The following is a 20425-nucleotide window of genomic DNA, read 5'->3' as shown; positions in this document are numbered from 1 at the left end:
ATACATTAAGTATCAAGACATTATTAACTAACGCGTATAAGATAACAAATGAGCATGAATATTTTAATTACCTAATATCTAACAAATATATTACAATAAAAATATGTTAAATTTTCCAATATCTTGTTTATGTTTCTTCAATAATATAATGCAAACAAATTAATGATTATATCTGATCATTACGAAATTTTAAACACGTGAATAAATCTAGAATTCTCTCGTTATTTCTAAGGTTAATAATGTATATAATACCAAAAAATTTGTTAGAATTCAGTGAAATAATCTACATTGTCGATAGAAGCTCGTCGAAATAATAGCATTTTTTAACAACAACTAGCATGATTGATATAGTTTATTATAAAAATACCATCTACAAAGGCACTGTATGACTATTATCTACGCAAATACCACATTTCGTACCTAGTTTGATCCAATAACGTTACCTAAATAGGCGAGCGATATTATATTAATAAAAATTCCCAACAGAGCAAGAGTTACAATTGTCCATTCCATAATGATTTTTTTAGAAAAACTAATTCGCTATCAAAGTGTCACAACTAGCCTAAATTTGAATGGGACCACATGGGAGGCACCTACTCTTACATGTCAAAATTTCCGAGGTAAAAACCCAATAAAAATACATTCGAATCGAGACCTTTTTTTGATGTCGGTTGATAAGGGCCCAATGCTAGCTATGGTTGTGCATTCCATATGCCCTGACGATGATTCCATCAACTGTAGTGAGAGTCGCCACGCAGGAGTGTCGCCGCTTCTTGCCGCAAACCCACCTCACACGGACCCCGGACGTCCTCTCACGGATGAAGTTGAAACCTTCGTGAATTATCATGGGGTTACCTCGTCGTGATATGACTACCTGAAAACCTAAAACCACTTGGATAATTATTGATCTTGATTGAAGTGAAATGATACATTACAAGTAGACTTCGAACTATAATAATTATTTTCAACTTTTACAATTTGGTACTTGGCGTATTTATTCATATAAAAACCATAATTTGTTCAATAATGTATTTACTACAGAGTTTCGCTTAAAACAAGAGTTCAGCGATCCTAGTGTTTGAACTTTATAATTCTTTCTATATTTTTCAGAATAGGTATATATCCTGTTCATATCTATCTATAATTATTATTTTCTCAAATGAATTGCTTGTATTCTTTTTTTGTTTTTATTTTCACATTACAAATACCAATAACGAAAGACTGATTCGATGCCATGAAGCATAAAAAGCACAAATGATGAATCAAAACATAACATAACACATAAATTTATACAATTTCTTCCAGCTTAAAATAACAAAGCTAAACCACGCTCTTAGCATACTCGTGCCGCCATCTATCTAACTTCCGATGCGTTTTTTCGTGGCCAATACACATTCAACATCTTACAGAGCTATGATTCGCCGACGGTCGCTCGAGGGCGCTGTTTTTCATTTCCACCAAATCCCATAAACCTTCGCCTCAGCTCAATACGTCTATATCTAAAATCCTTTCATTTAAAACGTACTCTCAAACCGCTAATCATTCAATTTGTTCTTTTACACGAACACGACAAAACTCACACTAACCTTAAATTGACTCAATTATGCATGGTGTTTGTAGGTCGATTTTCCACGTCATCTTAATGAAACAAGTGAGTATGTAGAACAAGAAGTAACGGATTTCTTGATGTGAATGTGCCTCAGCACACTAATAACTCGCCGGCATTCTCACGGAACGATACACACGGCTTTGCTATTTGAATACTTTCTGTCAGAGACAAAGATTATTTCGAGTCCCTTTAATACTCTTGAGCCTCGCTATTGATTCTACAAGAACACAGTAAAATAAATCTCTTATACTATAGTTATTATATTTTCATCAACCTGCAATCATTTCGTCATTTCAATACTTTCTGTCTCAAATATTGTTTCAAGTCCCTGTAATACTCTAGGCTCTTGCTATTGATCTGACATTAAAATAACTCTGATATCATTGTTACTTTTTCATCCATCTGTATTTCTGTACAGGTTGATGAAAAAGCGTCGGCTATCATTTACAAGTATTAGATTTTAAATGAAACTGGATTCTTTTTTATATACATATTTTTATTATGAATTGCAATGTATTGTAATATAATTGTCAAAACTGTAACATAATTTACTTCTAATCTCTATCTCTACAATCATCAAATAGACAAAGGAACATTTCAAAATTTCTCATGTATCGAATTAACTCACTCATATTATTTACGATTATGAGACGCAAGAACCAGTGAGGTACAATCTCCGTTTTTTTTTAAGAAAAAATATAAAGGAAATATTTTTACAAACACTGTAAAAGTGTTATACCTTTTAATAGTATTATATTTTTAATTGAGGTCGTAAAAGCATATGAAACAAAGGTCTGAAGAGAATAAGAATTTATCTAAATGCATAAATAAACGTACTGTATTATTTATTATTTTGTATTTAATTAGAGCAGGTTTTGGTGCGGTATGGGTACACAATTTTGGTGGGACCTTATAATATAAGCCGGACAAATACAATATTCCCTCAAAAATACTTTCAACGATTTCTCTTCATCCTTTTTCAACTTTAAAACCGCAAAAAAAAATCATATACCCCATACCTACAGCTACAAAAACTTACAAAAATAATGATTAGGCCAAGATATAACCCATGTTTCGAATGCACTATTTCAATTTCAATAGCATCAGCAGCCTACGGCTAGGTAGGTAAAAATCTTTATAATATAATCCCAACGAATGAAAGTCTTTAGGTCCATTGAATAAAGTACTATTTATGGGATGCAATGGATTCCCTACCTGCATCTGACCCTAGAAGCGATCACAGTATTCAACAAAAAAAAAATTTAAATAGAAACACATCAAAAGCCAGGATGTCTAGACATCTTTTTTTGTTCCCAGAATACGCAGGTAAAATTCTTCAATCTCTCTACCTTCATTTGGTGAGGGTTAGAAATAAAAATATTCATACATTAAACCATTTAATTACAATCGAATGTAAGAAGTTTTGGCATCCTATTTGGCACATATTGAATGACATCATTTATTAAACTATTAACAAATTAAACTACATATATATCACATGCACCGGCTGTACAACAAAGTATAATGTTTGGGCAAAAACCCTTTTTACTAAATGGTAAACAATATAAATATGATAAATAACGATAATACATATACAATATATGTATATTACGAATGATTTTATTAATGATAACCGTTACATTCAAAATATATTACAAATAACTTCCTTTGTTTCTTCCAAAATCATGATACAAAAAGTGTTCTTTTATCTTTCGAGTCTTGATAACTTTGGCACACTGTCGCAAACTAAATCGTAAGATTCCATTCAACTCACGACATTAAGCAGATTATTTGAAAAAATACGGACTTAATATTTTCTACTTAATAAACTATCTGCAATCAACAACATCTCCCTTAAACCTAATTATATCGTGACATCTTAACCATGAAAACACATTGACTAGCTTATATATTTGGAATTAAAATAGATACTACTTAAATAAGTCTCAATTCAACAACATTGTATCTACATAACATATTTGGCGGTATTCAAATTCGAAGAAAAATGTGACTAGACCAAGTGTGAACATTGAATCTGTTTATATTAGCCTTATATATAATCCCACTTCCCAATACTACCCATACAATCACATATACCATATTTAAATCATATTAGAGAATATACCTATCGAAAATTAAGTTAATTAAAATATTACTCTTAAATAAAATAAAACTATATCCCCATAGAGTTGTCACAAGTTAGACATTGTCCTTAACTTGCGATCGTAACAACATACGAAATCGGAACCAAAACAGACTAAATCTAGCCGAGACTAACATTTATGGCACGCCTAATCAATTAGCAAATTGATCAATTGTATAAAAAAATTAAAATTCCCATTTCCACACCAATGTTTGTTACGATGGTGAATTACAATCTTTCTTTTCGCTCACGTACATGCTCGACATTTTCGGAGGGTGCGTGTGCATGGGCGGTTGTCCCAACACCCTGTCATATAAGGTCAATATGGAGGCTGGACAGCTGCGGGATTTCCTCGACGAACAGTACCACAAAACCCTTGCCTTCTCCTGCTTCTTTCTAGAGTTAACGAAGTAGGTATTACCTTTGTAGAACAGCAGCTTGCCCCCTCGCGGCGTGTAGAGATAGCGAGCACCACCTTGCAAACAATTGAATGTTATAGTTTATTTTCATGTGAATATATTGTAACATACATTGTACCTACCTTATAAATAAATAAACATACTAATATAACATTACAAAAAACAAATAGTACATCAGTTTATACCATACCATACTCAGATATATCTGGATTTCAGTTACCTTTGTACTCAATAAATATAGTTTTAATAAATAATACAATAGTTTTAACAACCAAATATTTTTTTATGTAGGTACCTTTATTTTTATAAGTGAATTCATTAAAATTTAAATGATATACTCGTAATCTAAAATCACATTGATAGAAGTTAACGTCACACGTGACACGATCTTTTTTTATTGTTTATTTCATAATAAACAATATTACAACTTATGTTACAGCTTAAAAATGCGTAAAATAAATGAATTTGAACTATATAATATGGCACTATTGGTTTAAGCAAAATTAGTCTTTAGCATACTTCATCTCTATAGTTATCGCGATAGTTCCTGTAAAACATTATGATTTAACATATCCAACAACTTAATAGTATGTTGTATTTATAAAAAATAGAAAACGTAAATTATGGATTATTGCTATATACTTAATTTTATAACTCCCTGTATCCACAAACCACATAACATCGTTGAAATAAAGAAAATTGTACTATTGTGGCAGTTAACATGAAATATTCTATAAATTCCACATGTCTCGAATTACGAAGTCGATAAAATTTATTAAATTAAACATTTATTGAGCGTAGTTTGCACTCATTACTCCCGAGACCGTATATTTGTACAGGACCAAAATAGAAAATAGGAAGTAATAAATTGGAAATTGGCGGGATTGATTCCATATATATTCTTCATTTAAGACACAACTTACTGTTAAATATTAATTCATTATTCTTCGTTATTTACTAGTCGTAACCACGTTTACTTTTTATGACGCTAGAGGCCCCTAAGAATAATTTCGCTCTTTATTACCGTAACGGAATTTATTTATTTATTTATGTATGTAAAATATTTTTACACTTTTTCATTATTTTTAAAAATGTTAAATTAATGCCCATCTATGTTCTAAATGTTACAACAAATTCAATTGTATTGCATATTTTATAATTAAAAAAAATGCATCAAACCTTTTGCCGTGAAAAGACTATTTTTTATGATAAAAGAAGACGGCTACTTTTGAAAGCGTATACAATATGCTTCAAAATGCAGCTACGTAGCATGGATTTAAATTTTCTTCTTATTAGTAATCACTAAGCGGCACAGCTCAAGTACGTTAAAGGCACTTCGATGCCAGGCTGCTATACAAGATTTCTTTCACTATTTAAGTCATTTCCTTGTATAGTTATTTTTTACCCAAGTATATTGCATATCGCCGCAATTTTCAATAAACTTTTAAAATAAGGTAGAACCTACCTACACAGAAAGTTCAATTCGTATATGAAGGCATTTAGTAGTGATACCAATACTGTAAAAATTGTCATTAATTATTTCATGAGTGTAAAATTTATATAAATAACAAAGAAGATTTTGTCATTCTTATATGTATTTTAAAATGTGTATGACGTTCAGTCTTCCTAAACAGTTTAATATAAATGTTTCTAAAACTGTGTATTTAGTTATAAGACCCATGACGCCCTGAATGTAGGGCGACGCCCTTCAAAACAATTCCACTAAACACGTGATAAAGTTACGAACAGAAAATAAGTCTTTCAGTATAATTAATGTAATGTATAAGATAAATATGGTGTTCACAGGATACGTAGGTGTTACACTCATGAACCTTTGTATATAACTGTGTTAATTAATTAATGTATCTATACGAAAATAGATTGACTGTTTCGCTAAATGAGCGATATACATTTTCTGACAATAAGCCATAAAATCATATATTGACATTTAAGTTATGGTTCGAGATTGTTCCAAATGACACAAAGTGACATGTGATGGTACGATGATTTGTAACATTTTATAATTTTTATGCAACAAATAACAATATAATAACTTGTGGCCATTTTTAATAATATAAAATTTATGGTATGTGGTTTGTGGTTTCATTCCTGCATAAAATATTGCATAAAATATTTGAACATGATAATACAATATATAAATTCTTATATTGATTTCAAGCCAAGCAGCTTATTGGACAAAATTTGATAAGATGCAAAATATTACGAATTAAGTAACAATGGGTTAAGGACTGGATATTTTTAGAGTAACAAAATTAGATTTCGATAAAAATATAAAGAGCTGATGTAGACGCAAAAACAAAAATTAGGACGGAATATTTCCTTATTCTCAGAACCGAAAATTAAATGATCAGCAACTAAATTTATCTTCGTAACGCTATCGAAGTTTTGTGAAGGCTAATAATTATTATTTCATAATAGATTTGAACCCTAAAATTTTCCTACGTTATCTAATCCCTATAAAGCTCGCCGTTCTATTTCCATGAAACAGGCAAGGTAACTCATAACGTCGTCTTGTTTAAGACATTTTCACTGGGTGGTTAGCAAACAGTCACACGCCCGCAGCAGCACCACGCCGATACTACAGCTGGGCGAATGTACCTTCACTCCTGACCAATGTCGCCACTCCAACCATCGAGATCGAAGTCGCCATTCGCACACAGATATCGCTACAACGACAACACAATATAACCAGTTATGAAGCCTATTCCAAATTTAAAAATAAGCATTCCAAAATTAAACATTATTTTTTAATGTGTATATAATTGATGTATATTAATAGATGATCCGGTTCTAGACTCGACTCGAATCTTGCTCCGTAAATATGACGCAATTTTTTTAGCTAAACTAAAATATGTGCGTCAGATGGAGACTATGAAGACTGTATGTAGTTAGATAAAATTACCAATGCATGAGTTTAATTTTTTTTTATAAATTATGTACAAGTATATCTTCATTTTATTTCACAATAACAAGTATACCAAATCTAATATCTCAAAAAAGAATAAAAGTGAACTTGTAACAAAAGGATAATTCTAGAAAATTATATTTACATAAACCACATCTGATTGTGTATTTAAATCTACCGTGACATAAAAATGCTCTTTTTTTCTAGCACAATCGCTTCGTAAACGTGCAAGTAAAATAAAAAAACGTCTCATCCCAAATAAAATGCACAGATAGGCATCGCGAATTCTATAAAAGTTATTTTTATAGCATCCATTAAAGATGCGGAAGCGTTATTGTGTATATTCGGGGTGGTGGCTCGGTGGGATGCTGGTTATCGATTCACCATCAGGGCTGCGCGTCGCGCATGCCTCGCGTGCCCGCGAGCTCGTGCTACTTGTAGGGCTGCCACTTGCTCCGTTTTTTAACTTATCACATAAATTTTTTTTTTTTTATATTTATTTGATTGGTTACAATGGTGTTTGATGTGTGCACACTTAAGGAAAGTTTTCAAAAGTATGATGGCAGTCAATGTACAAATCTATAAAAAAAATACTTTACGAATTATATTAGGCCTACATAAAATGTTGTGATACAAAAAAGTTGATGACATCAAATATTAATATTCATAATATCAAAATAACGTTTTTGACAGCCCTATTTACCACCCGGCTCCCTACGGCCTACGCAGCGACCTAGGCCATCGCTACTGACAACCCCCTAATTCATACACATCTACAAATAACTACGGTTTGATTTATGTAATGCGCCATTTCAGAGAAAATCTTTAGTTTACGGCTGCAGGATTGCTCAAGATTAATGTTGGATGATTTGTTCAGTGTTTTGATGAAATTATTTTATGTCTGTTATACATTGAATATACTTTTATTGTATATTTTATGATGTCCATTAATATTCCTTGTTTTATATAAAAAGCTTATCTCAAATAAACAAAATCTATAGATAGAGCATTTCACGAATTGAAAAACTACAAATTTATATTTCATCTAATGCCAAAAATTATACTTCTTAACCAATCATCAACACATAATATCATATAATAACATAATAAAAAAAAATAATATAATTTAATAATATAACATAGAATAATATCAGCGATCAAAAAGCGTAACACTAAGTTTGTTATTATTATTCATTCCATAAACATTCAACTCGACCCACATTTCGTACTCACAATCTATGACGCAACTAACGTTCATAGGAATCGTCGAAAATACGGAAGTCGCGTGTAGAGGAACGTTTTCCTCTTGGCCTACGCACACAAGCGCCCCAAGAAAGGGCCGTACGTCAAAATTAGGGCATACAGGGCGTAACTAGGCTGTATCGCGGGAGACAGCAGGTTACGCCCATGCGATCCCCATGCCCTGCCAAAGTTTCTTCTTTCATAACTTTGTAGCTCGTATTGATCCATCACAACTGCGCAATTCATATCCCCTCGTATATAACTGATATTGCAATCGTATCGGCAAAACTACTTCAATTTTAATGGGCCCTTACAATCATTACAGTGTGTTTTTGAGACGGTGAACGGTGAATTACTTCTGCGTTATATTTCGTGATTTGATTGCGTTAAACGTTGACCTATTTATTATACTTTCTGAGCATTTAATTATAATAGTTTACGATTAAGCTGAAACGTAAATATAAATATGCGGCATTCATAAATCTAAATTAAAAACGTTATAATAAATGTCGCGAAAGAAAAGTTGTTTCATTCACGAATAAAAACTTTATTGAAGTTTGTATGTTTATTTGAATTGAATTTTTGTTTATTACAATGTTTAGTATAAGAAATTCTATATATTATGCAATAAAATACACCGTAGCTCATTAAGTTCAAAACAATAACAATTTTTCTCATATTTACAGCCGTACAATTATCTACAATTTGTACTTCAATGTTTTACACGAATAGCACAAAATACAAAGTAGCAATAAAAAAAAACATTATTTACAATATACAAAAAAAAAATCCCGAAACAAAAAAAAATTGATAAAAAAAAGTAAAAAAAAATTGTCATGATATCTGATTTAAAAAAAAAATATACAAATAAAGCAAAACAGCGCTACCTGTACCTATGATAGATATCTTTACGTCTAACGTACTTGCCATCGGGGGTGAAATAGTAACTGGGGGGGGCGTGGATGTGTCGACCTCGGACCAGGAAGAGGATATCACCGTCGCCGCTTCTTGCTGGTGCCGTGATGACGTCAGCTCGGCAGCCGGCCATGTCCCTCGAGGAGCAGTACCATTGCTTCCTGCCGTACGACTGCAAGTTCTTCAGGTAGAAGGTGTACCCTTCGTGCAGCAGCAGTGCCTTCCCGGTCCTCGACGGCACGTACACAGCCGGCGCCTCCTCTGAACCCATTGGACAACATCAACATGCAGTTATAACCATTAAATACACTACAATACGGCTAAAATTCAAACACCGGACACGATTGAATGATTTAATTCGAATATACATATGTACAACAAATTTATATTACGTTATGACTTCCACGGTTAAAATATGTAAGATATAATAAATAATCATCATATAAATTCATATACAAGACGTATAAAAATTTAACATCGAAAGGTAATTAAAGGTTCTTGGTTCATTGTCATTGATTATATTTGCTTTTGTTACCCTGCATTAATTTATAGCAAAGTATTCGTGGAGGTACGGTGTTAAAAACACAAAATGATTTAAAGTCTTATTTTTGGCGCCATTTTCATAATAAAAACTTGCATACGATAACAACCAATCATCAAAGTTATCGCTCGAATTCGATGATATGCAAATTGATCTTTCAACTTCTCTTTAACGTTGTAATTGAATATAAATTGAACAAATACTTTTGCTTCTGTTTGAGCAATTACATCAGCGAAGATAGAGTCCAAATCAACGCTATTCTCTGTTCGAATTTCGAATCAACGCCTCCTCCACCCCCTCCCTTATACTCTTAGCAATTTCAACACCATAAACAAAAGCATGACCGAATCGAAATCAGAAAACGTGCCTCGAAATATCTGAAATCTGAATAACTCCGCAACAGAGGCGCGCACTTGGCACACAGCACAGGCTTTGCCCGCGTCTTCACTCGTCAACGGGCGTGGTTGTGCACACCGTTGCAGCTTATAAGCTCCCGGTTGAACGTCCTCAAGGTCGCTGGGCATTGGAACTTATTTCTTCCAGCACAATACCACAACACCTTTGGGTGATTACGATACGCATTATGCGCTCTGTAGAAATAACCGTCCCACACCAACTTCGGGTAGCCCTTTTTGTTGTAAATCAGTTGAACTGTAACACACAACTCCATTAGTTTTGTTGAATTTCAATTTAAAAAGCAAAAGTATTTGAAAATATTACCTATTCAATTTAAACACTCAAACACTTTTACCAAATACCAGCTACAAATGCAAAATTTATCGTCAAAGAAACAAGGTATAAATTTGCGCATTTTGTATTTCTATATATATACATATATGTGAATGACATGTATACAATCAAAATGAGCTTTTTAAAATAAAGATAAGAAGCTATAAAAAAAATTTAATAGAATAAAAATGATTCAGAACATGAAAGATGTCTGACTTGCTAACTTCAATTAAAAAGAAAGTGTAGAATAATGCGAAAATCGCTCAAGAAATAATGAGCATAACAAAGTAAAACATAAATATAGATAACACTTAAAGTCCTCAACAATATGATTGAAGAAAGTATACATGAACATATGAAAATCAATCCATTTTATCATACATAAAGGCACTTAAATTGAGGTATAGGAATCAATACCTACATCGTAACCCTAAGACATAATTTATAACATAACTCAACAAAAGATCTATTTAAATAACGTACAAACTGGATCACATGGAGTATTACGAAACTAAAATTACGCAACAGCCGCGATTATACATCAATTCATACTAAAACGTATCCCCGACACAGTGCTACGGAAGCGAACAATCATTCGCAACCATCTCGCTCGGGTTCGCTTCCGCAGCCCTGCGTCAAAGCGCAACAAAATTACTGCATTTACAAAGTAACATACAAGCTAATATATCAAAAACTATTGTGCAAAACATTCCGACAACGATGGCGCAAATCAGAGAAGACCACACGCTTGCCACACGTATGAATTCTCGCGGCACAGCCGCGCGCGCACGTCCACCTCCTTTTATTCCTATAGCAATTATCCAATTTGTACCAGAAGCTTCCCATTTTCAACAAGGAATCGCCCTCTTGCAACGACGCGCCCGGAAACAGAACTGCATAAAACATTTCGAAACATAACTAAAGATAACAAAAAATGAAATGAAACTAGGATAAATAAAACAATTTTTTAGAGTATTCATTTCATTTATAAATTCAATATAATATTGATAGACTAGCAATACATTATATCAAAAGTAACAGATTTATAGTAAAAGAATGTAGGTAGCTTATTTACTATTAAAATACCGGTGGTAAGTAGAGCAAATAAGAATATGCATCTAACAAATGTCGTTACTAATATCTTAATATTATCAATTAGGAAATCGGTGGAAGATCATACAAATACAATGTATCACTAAATATGAGAGTAACAGGAAGCTACTCCATCTAACGTCTACGCTATGACAAGTATATATACTCGTATAAGACTCTAATATAAAAACTATCGCTCGTATATTCTTTATAAGCCAGTATACATTACATCTACATAGTATCATCAACGGCTAAATACAGTTAATAAATAATGCAGTATTTCATAACATTGTCAGTCTTGCCGCACCCTACACCGCGGTCAATAAATAGAATTTTATAAAAAAGCTTTAACAAGACGGCTACACTAACATTAAAGCTATAGTTTGTATACATAATCTAAAATTTTTGGTAAGAGAATATTGCACACCCACGATAGATATCGATTACATCATTTACATTTACATAACATCCTAATATAACAGCCCTAAGGCATTGGTACAAGGCAATTATGAGGAATCTTAAGACGCCTCGGACTTAAAGCTTATTAGTAAAATAAATACTGTATCTAAATAAAAAATTAAAGGCATACCAGACCTCGAGAAAAACCAGTGAGAGTTACAGTATGAGGAACAATAACTATGCGAAACGCGTCTTACTAGATTAAATCACGACGGCGACGCTCCTAGGACGCAATCAATGTCTACCATCCAGAAGACCGCGAACTAGGAGGTCGCGCCAGGCCTATAGGAACAAGGCGGCATGTGGCACGCTAGGAATCTGTATAGATGGGGCCGCAACCCTCGGGGCGCAGCTCTTCACTATCTTATATTTTCCCATAGGGTCCACTTCGAATCTTCTAGACTCATGTTTCGCTGGGTTATACGTAGCCGGGTGGTTGTGGGAGCCACGAAAGTATACAAGCCTACCGTCTCTTAAACATAACGCTACTTGGCACCTCTCAGCCTTTTGATAGGAACGCGCGCACCTCCAGGTAACACGCCTCGGATGTGAACCACCATCTTCGTAGAATATGTGGCCGTCAGCGACTAAATGTAGCCCACCTCGAGCAGAGCGGATGTAAAACCACCCTGGAACAATCACCATTATGATAATATGAACGTTATTTTGAACACGATAAAATAAAAGCTAAACACAGTATAGTCTGAATCTATTTACCTGGTAAGAAGTGTGCTATTTAAACATTTTTAAATAATTGAGACACAATTTCTAGCACGAATTTAATTCTACTAAATAACATCCAGATGGCTTTGCTCTTTGTTTTTTTTTTTTTGTTAAATTCTAGTCGGTCTTAGAGAGATGTCTTAAAGAGGTTTGCATTATTCTACTTAACATTTTGCGAGTAGAAAAAATAAAATATAATAACTTCAGAAGATAAAAGATATCAAATGAAAAACCATCATACATCAGCACAATATAATCATTTCTTTGTACCTATACAGTGAAGTAATTCACTAACATACTTACTACATAGCGTATACATTCTCCTTCGGCGACATTCGCCCACAACTACCTCTATCCATTATCATATACATTCCAACTAAATATAAAACATCTTATCACAATACATAAAATAATACTTCAAAAATAATACTTCACAGTAGTCGTATACATTTGTTAACTGGTACAAAATAGAAAATGGTAAACACAAATCTGGTAAACACATCCATATAAATCTTTGTGTAAGTACAGCCGTACGTTAAACTTTATTCATAATAAAACGAGGCATTTAAGTACCATAACTGTTTATATACTCGGGGTAAAATAATATAATCAAAAATATAAAAAAATCTCACTACAACAAAAACTTAAATCTACAACGTATACATTGAGTATTATGATTAATTCAATAGATCAATAAATGCAATCTACAATAACAAATCGTTACATTAATTCCTAACATCGTACACATGACATGACTCGATTCAAACTTCTTCGCGAACAACACAACTACCGACCTCGTTTAACCGCAACCGAAACCGACCGTCCGGAGTTCAAGACTCAACAATCATATATATATACAAATCACGAAAAATTGTAAAAAAATATGTAAAAGTAATGTATAAAAATACTTAGGATATCATAAGAAACTATCACTTTGTACATCGAACTACATCTAAGACCGCTGCGGGAAGATCTTCACTGAGTTAGGCAAGACTCTTAAAATATATCTATGTTAATTTTTATTTGAATAAAATATGATTTTTATATTACATATAATGAATACAGCTGCCTCTTAAATTCGCCTAGAAAAATACGGTCGCAATGCAAGGTTTTGTTATATGCGTAACTAAAATATGAGGTAAATCTTGCCCGAGATCAGTCAATTCACAAACGGTCATATCCTAATATCTAATAGATTCGTATACTTCATTTGACCATGTTAACAAGCTACATACTCGTATAATCGTAATTTAATCTCTTTGGAGAGCATATAGTAGAGGCGTTAAAGAGCGAAGAACGATCTTTACATCCTTTAAATCGTATACCTAAAGCGTAGAGCGACCGCCAGTGAGAAAGGCACAAAAGCAATATTAACATTCCGCTAAAAATAACTCCATCATCAATTTTAATTCTAGCTGCCTTTCTTTAGCCAACTCTAACATCGAGATCTAGACAAACAGAATACAATCCGTGCCAACATCTTATTGTACCGGCGGTCGATAGAGAAATTGACTCGTTTAGTCTTAACATAGAGAGCTATTAATACTTAGAACATAGGTCTCAATGGAGTCGCTCGTACACCGCACGTGTGAGCGCTGTTCATCTGAACAACTCTCAAGCCGAACGTGTGAACGGCTGCACGACAGCGAGGGTTCCGGGAGCACCTCCACCACACCTTGCCGCTGGCGGCTCGACCGTTGAAACAAAATCTGTGGGCGCCGACTTCTATAGCGGGCTTCCCTCGTTTGCTGAGACAGTAGCGAAACTGCCCTGGGAAGCATGGGAATGGAAACGGCAGTCCCAGAGTTGGAGTTGTCTCTGCCGGCGTTGCAGTACCTGCAACTAAGAATCCACATATAATAGCCATATGGGTAAAGCATCATGAAAATTATTATCTACATAATTAATGGGACAACTATGCTATGGTTGAATTAAAACTGCAGTTTTTTATACAAATTGTCTTGATAAAACACGTAGTTAGGCTTTTTTGCCCTCCAATATCCTACACATAGAATTAAAAAAAGCACTTATACGGATTTATACAAGAATAATGTGTCAACGTAGAAACGCAGCTCCGCATGTATGATCGCTCTTAACTTGCACTACTTCCGAGCCGAGCGTGTGAACGGTTGCACGACATCGAGGGTTTCTTGAACACCTCCACCGCACTTTACCGTTCACAGATCGACCGTTGAAACTAAAGCGGTGAAGGCCCACTTCGATTCCTTGCTTCCCCTTTCTCGTGCGACAGTATCGGAACCTCTCTGGTAAGCACGGGAATTAACCGATAAATATACAATCATAATTGGCTTGTGTTGCTTTGAGATGCAATTATTTTCATAAAAAATAATTATATTTTATATTAATTTGGTATTTAAAAGCGAATTGTTATACAACTCAGTTAAAAAAAATACAATACTTAGTGTCTTAAACACAAATAAAACTTAATTTAACACAATAAAAATCACAGACCAATAATATCAGAAACATCAAATGCGAAACGTTGTTTTCGCTTCAAATTCCTTTTACCCAATTTCTTGGTTCTTCTTTTACAAGGTTTCTTTTTGTATCTATAACCAACAATGTCATGGTACTCGTGAGAATGGCGTATACTCATTATCTGATTGAGATATGTGGTAATATTAGCCTTGCATCCTTTATCAGATTTAATACACAACCAATTGCCTCTTCCATCTACGATTGGACCGCGACGTCGAAACCTTTCTCCATTGAAAACCAGTAACGGATTTCCGAGCCTTGTCGTCGTCCAGAACACTGTAATCACATTCTACGACTTTTTATCTATTATACGCTGTTGTAAAAAATCCTGTTTATATAAGATTTAACAGTCGAGGAAGATTTACTAGGTATGATGTGCACTCACGAATATTTTACTATATTCACTGTGAATATTTGTGAGCACATGATGATAAAATAACGAAGTTAAATATAATTTCCGTATAACACTTCGTAATCTTAGCACATTCATAAAAATAAAAACGACACAAATTGAACACAATTTGACACAAATCTTATAATTTTATGAGCGTATACTATCAGTTTTCTTAGCACCATGAACATAAATTGCAAATCAACCACAACTACACGTTCAACTCATGCGCAAGCGGCTTTTCACATTTGTCCTTTGAAAATCTTTTGCTCCCGTCTCGTCTGTACGTCGTTATCTTTTTTAAGTGGAGAATGCTCATGCATCCTCGCGGCACGCTGGGAAAACGCCATGGGTTATGTTTATGGCGAGTTCCCACTGGCTAGAGAGGCGGTGGACCTACCTACTTAACTCCACTGTGTTCGTCTTACCGCGTTATTCGCCGGGCTGTCGGGACTCGGATAAAATCATCCACGGCATCCTGTCCAAGCGAATACCCTCTCTTGTTATTACATGTTCGATTTTTTGTATATTAATACACCTTTTAATAAATTACTATGGTTTTTGATCTATTCACGTGCAAGCGAAAAACAAAAACAAGCTCCTAATAATTGAGTTCTTAATCATAATTTAGTTTTAGCTAAATATCAAATAATTTTCCTCATCTAATCTGAGGATATTAGAATAGAATATTAGACTAAATAAACACATTATTACTTAAATATTTTATTTTTAGACAATAAATCCATTCACTTGGTATAAAAATTTCGTTGATCAAATCAAATCTACCAGTCAGTAAACTCGCGTATTTATTGAGGAAGTTATACAATTAATTATAATATTGAATTATCAGTAACCTACGTTGTTTGTTATAGAATATTATTTTTAATTTCCTTTGAATATAGCGAAACACTGAATTGACTTTGATAAAAATGTTTGTTTATATAACCAACTACATAAATGTATATTTCATAATATATTCTTCTTATCTATGAGATTCATATAACTAATTGACCCTGGTTGCTTTCGACGTTTTAATTATTTTTACAATCATAAATTGTGTTTATTTATTTTTACATAAAATATCTATTACAACATTATTATCTTAAAAAATTACAAATTGTCTGAAAAAATATATAAAATACGGTATTATATTCAAAAATGATTTGCACATTTTGTCAGATTTCACATAAATTTTCACTTTTGTCGATTCGCCACCAAATTCCGAGTTTATAAGTAATAAACTTTTAATTGGCTGAACTCGTATACATTAATTAACGCGCAATAACCAATATATTTAGATCCACCATTTTACATTTATTTTTCTAAGAGTTTTTAAGTATATTAAACATACGATGCATTCCGCATATGCATTTGATCTCCAAATATAACGTCAACATATATCTTATATTTTAGTGGCAATTTTTAAAAATTTCCTCAAGAACCAGGATCATTCAAAAATTTACTTAAGAGTGAAATAATACAAGAAAACGATCATTTAGTAACACGGCACTCCTTAAAATAATTTAATACGAAACACAAGATCTTAAAGCTACATAAAGGAATGCGTCATTTTTGGAAAATATGATCATGGATCTGTTAAATTCACAGCCTTCGAAGCCACAATAGTATCAAAAAATAACTCTTCCTAACACGAGTCGCTTTAACTCTATCTTATATCAGTACCTTACATATAGTTTTGGTTAATTACTTAAAAACTATTGCTGCATGAGGTACTTCATGCATGCGGATTCTACTCTCGAGAAGTATTTATCTGCTGATGAAGGAGCATCGAAGTTATGCGGGGTGAAGTTCGGTTCGTGGTTGTGTCCACCTTTGATGCGGATGAATCTCCCGTTCAGCGTCGTTTGGACCCTGCAGAGACACCCTTTGGCGTCTTTGTCGCGACAAGCCCAGTTCAGTTTATCCCGGTACTGGTTGTTCACCCAAAACTTATTACAGCGAAAAATCAGCACTGACTTGCCAGCTCTAGACGGTAAAAAGAACGCCTCTGAAACAGAATAACCATTGTCACAATAGGTACAGAATAAAATACGCACAGGAACCATCCAAATAAGGCCAAAAATATTAATGCTAAAGTCTTATCCATAGACTTTAGCATTAAAACTCCACTTTACTAGATTTTAATAGATTGAAGATGCCTCATGACATAACTACTTCCTTTTAATATGTATGATCCCTAGAGAGTAGTAATAATTTATTTTCAAGAAAGTATTTGCTACATTTCTTGTTTAAGAAAATGAACCTACTGGAGAATCAATTATTTGGTAAATAAATAGTTTTACATTTTACTTACTATAAATTAATAGTAAGCAAACATCAATGTCGTGTTTCTATTCTTAGACCAAACAAATATTCAACGTAATTTCCGCCTTTGGAATACAGGAATTACGTCAATTATTTGCGGAAAGTAACATGTCCCTTTTCCTCATAAGTGCTAGTCGGACGTTAGTCAAAACTAGAATTTCGGCCTAATTTTGCTTTAATTAATTCAACCATCGAGTGAGTTACTCCATAAGCAATTTAATAAAACCTCTTGAACACTCCGAAATTTCTCTCTACAGCCTTAAAGTTCCCACTCCAACTCCGCCTCGTGGCCAATGCGTCACACGGAAATATTCACTTACAACGATAACAAAATATATATTTTTTTACATTATAAGTAGAACTGTTTTTCGCATTTATAAAATCAAAATTTCTTATTAAGTATATCTATCCTTACATATGAATTCGCAACAAAAATGATGAAAGCTACAAATTTTTAAAGATCATGTGTCTTTATCTTTATAACATACGTTATATATTATGCAATGATTTACATAAGATGTTCGACATTCGTACTTTTATAAAATGACTTTTTATTGCGAGTTAACATCCAGCATCGAGAATCTTGTTTATTTTCGTATGATTATTACAGCCTTCGTGTTGTTTTCTGTCGACTATAGTCCGTTTTCTCTAGTATCGTGATTGATGTCGTACTGATGTTACTTCGTTGTTGTTCCTGCATCTTAAAACTACATATAATCTAATTATACTTTTACTTTTACCTAGACGAAGACATTTGATAAAAACATAGGTATGCTGACTAAAAAATCCCTAGAGATTCCTAGAAATTGCTTAATTCTGTATAAAAATACAAGACAAATCTGTATGCATATTTTATTTATAAGTAATTCATTTAATTGATCTGAAGTTAATCGCGACATCGTCTTATTGCATCACAATATACCTACATGCAATATACAAAAGACGCTTAGCTAGCACAAGTTATTCACATTATAACACAATTCTTATACATTACATTTACATCTAAATCTGTATAGGCTCCCCCGTACTTTGCCTGAAGAACTTCGGTTTCGAATGAGTGTGCGCGTTTTTAAAGTAGATCACTTCTCCCTTATCGTTAGTTTTTGCTGTGGCTGGACATTTGCCGCGTCTCCTCTGGGAACAACTCCAGTTATTCCTGGTCGATGTCCGGCTGAACGTATAACCCTGAATGACTAATATCTTCCCACCTCTCCCGGATGAAAAATAGGCTGCGGTTATATTGTCTAAAAAAATTCACATTTCACGAAATAAAAAGAAACTGTGTATTAAAATAAAATTAGTAACTGTACATGAAAGAAGCCGTTTTATATTATCACTCTTTTACATAATGTACAAATTTATAATACATGACAAAAATCTGATATAATTTAATTATCTTCTTGTTTTCGTAGTTTATAAAGCATTGATAAATTGCATAGAAACAACAAAATAATAAAAGAGACAGCTGTGTATAAACATTATATTTAATATTAAATCCTTATTGAGTAATACTCTTATTAAATTCAACGAAATCTACTCTATATTAAAATATTGAAACTTAAATTGTAGAATAATGCGTATTATAAAGCCGAAGTTAAACTTGTAAGGAATGTATCGAATAACACAACTCCAATTTGTGTTGATATATGCTCACACATAAGGCACTTACGTAAACACTAGATTAACATAATTTTTAAATCGACATTAATATCATAAGTACATTAGAAGTAATATCTTATATTCCATTTATAATTTTATATTTAATATATCGAACAATTTAAACATCATACATAAGACCATCGATATTGAACTAGGCCATTTATTATTAGTTACTTATTATCAAAAATAAATACTATGAACATCAAATATCTGATGCACGCACTTAGTACGTTAAACCATTGATCCCTTAATCACCAGCACCCGAATATTATCTTCAAAATGGAATGAAAAACTATATCCAATGCCTAAAATTAACTAAATATTTAGAGGTGGATGTCTTTTCAGCTAAATCACAATCTTAAAATTTTTATTCATTATTGTCTTATCTTAAACATTAATAATATTGTATATAATAGATAAAAAATGATTATCAATTTTATATAAAACACTAACAATAACAATGAATATCCGACTTATATATGTCTATACGACGATGAAAAACCTCGGATTTTTTTTACAATATTTATGAGCAATTTGTATAAGATATGCAACAATCTTTTTTTACCAATAACGTTTCCAAAAATATAAAATTTGCTGCTTTTACAATGAATTATTACAACATGAATATCAAATCTGACCACAGAAACTAACACGTGGATATGGTTTATGTATTGCAGAAAAGTTGTTGTAAATCTGAAGCAGCAGTTCTTATGATCAGTTCATAAACAGTTTGAATGACCTATCAAGATGTGG

At 33.0% G+C, this 20425-nt stretch overlaps 1 protein-coding gene across 2 annotated transcripts in view; it reads right to left on the bottom strand.

Moving 5' to 3' along the window:
- LOC119837622 (protein tramtrack, beta isoform) overlaps positions 1 to 20425 on the bottom strand; it is a 280840-nt gene that overhangs the window by 241266 nt on the left and 19149 nt on the right. The gene's annotated exons all lie outside the window — the stretch shown is intronic.

Source organism: Zerene cesonia, chromosome 3 (genome assembly GCF_012273895.1).
Source record: "Zerene cesonia ecotype Mississippi chromosome 3, Zerene_cesonia_1.1, whole genome shotgun sequence".
NCBI lineage: Eukaryota > Metazoa > Arthropoda > Insecta > Lepidoptera > Pieridae > Zerene > Zerene cesonia.
This window is presented reverse-complemented; position numbering and strand designations above follow the sequence as displayed.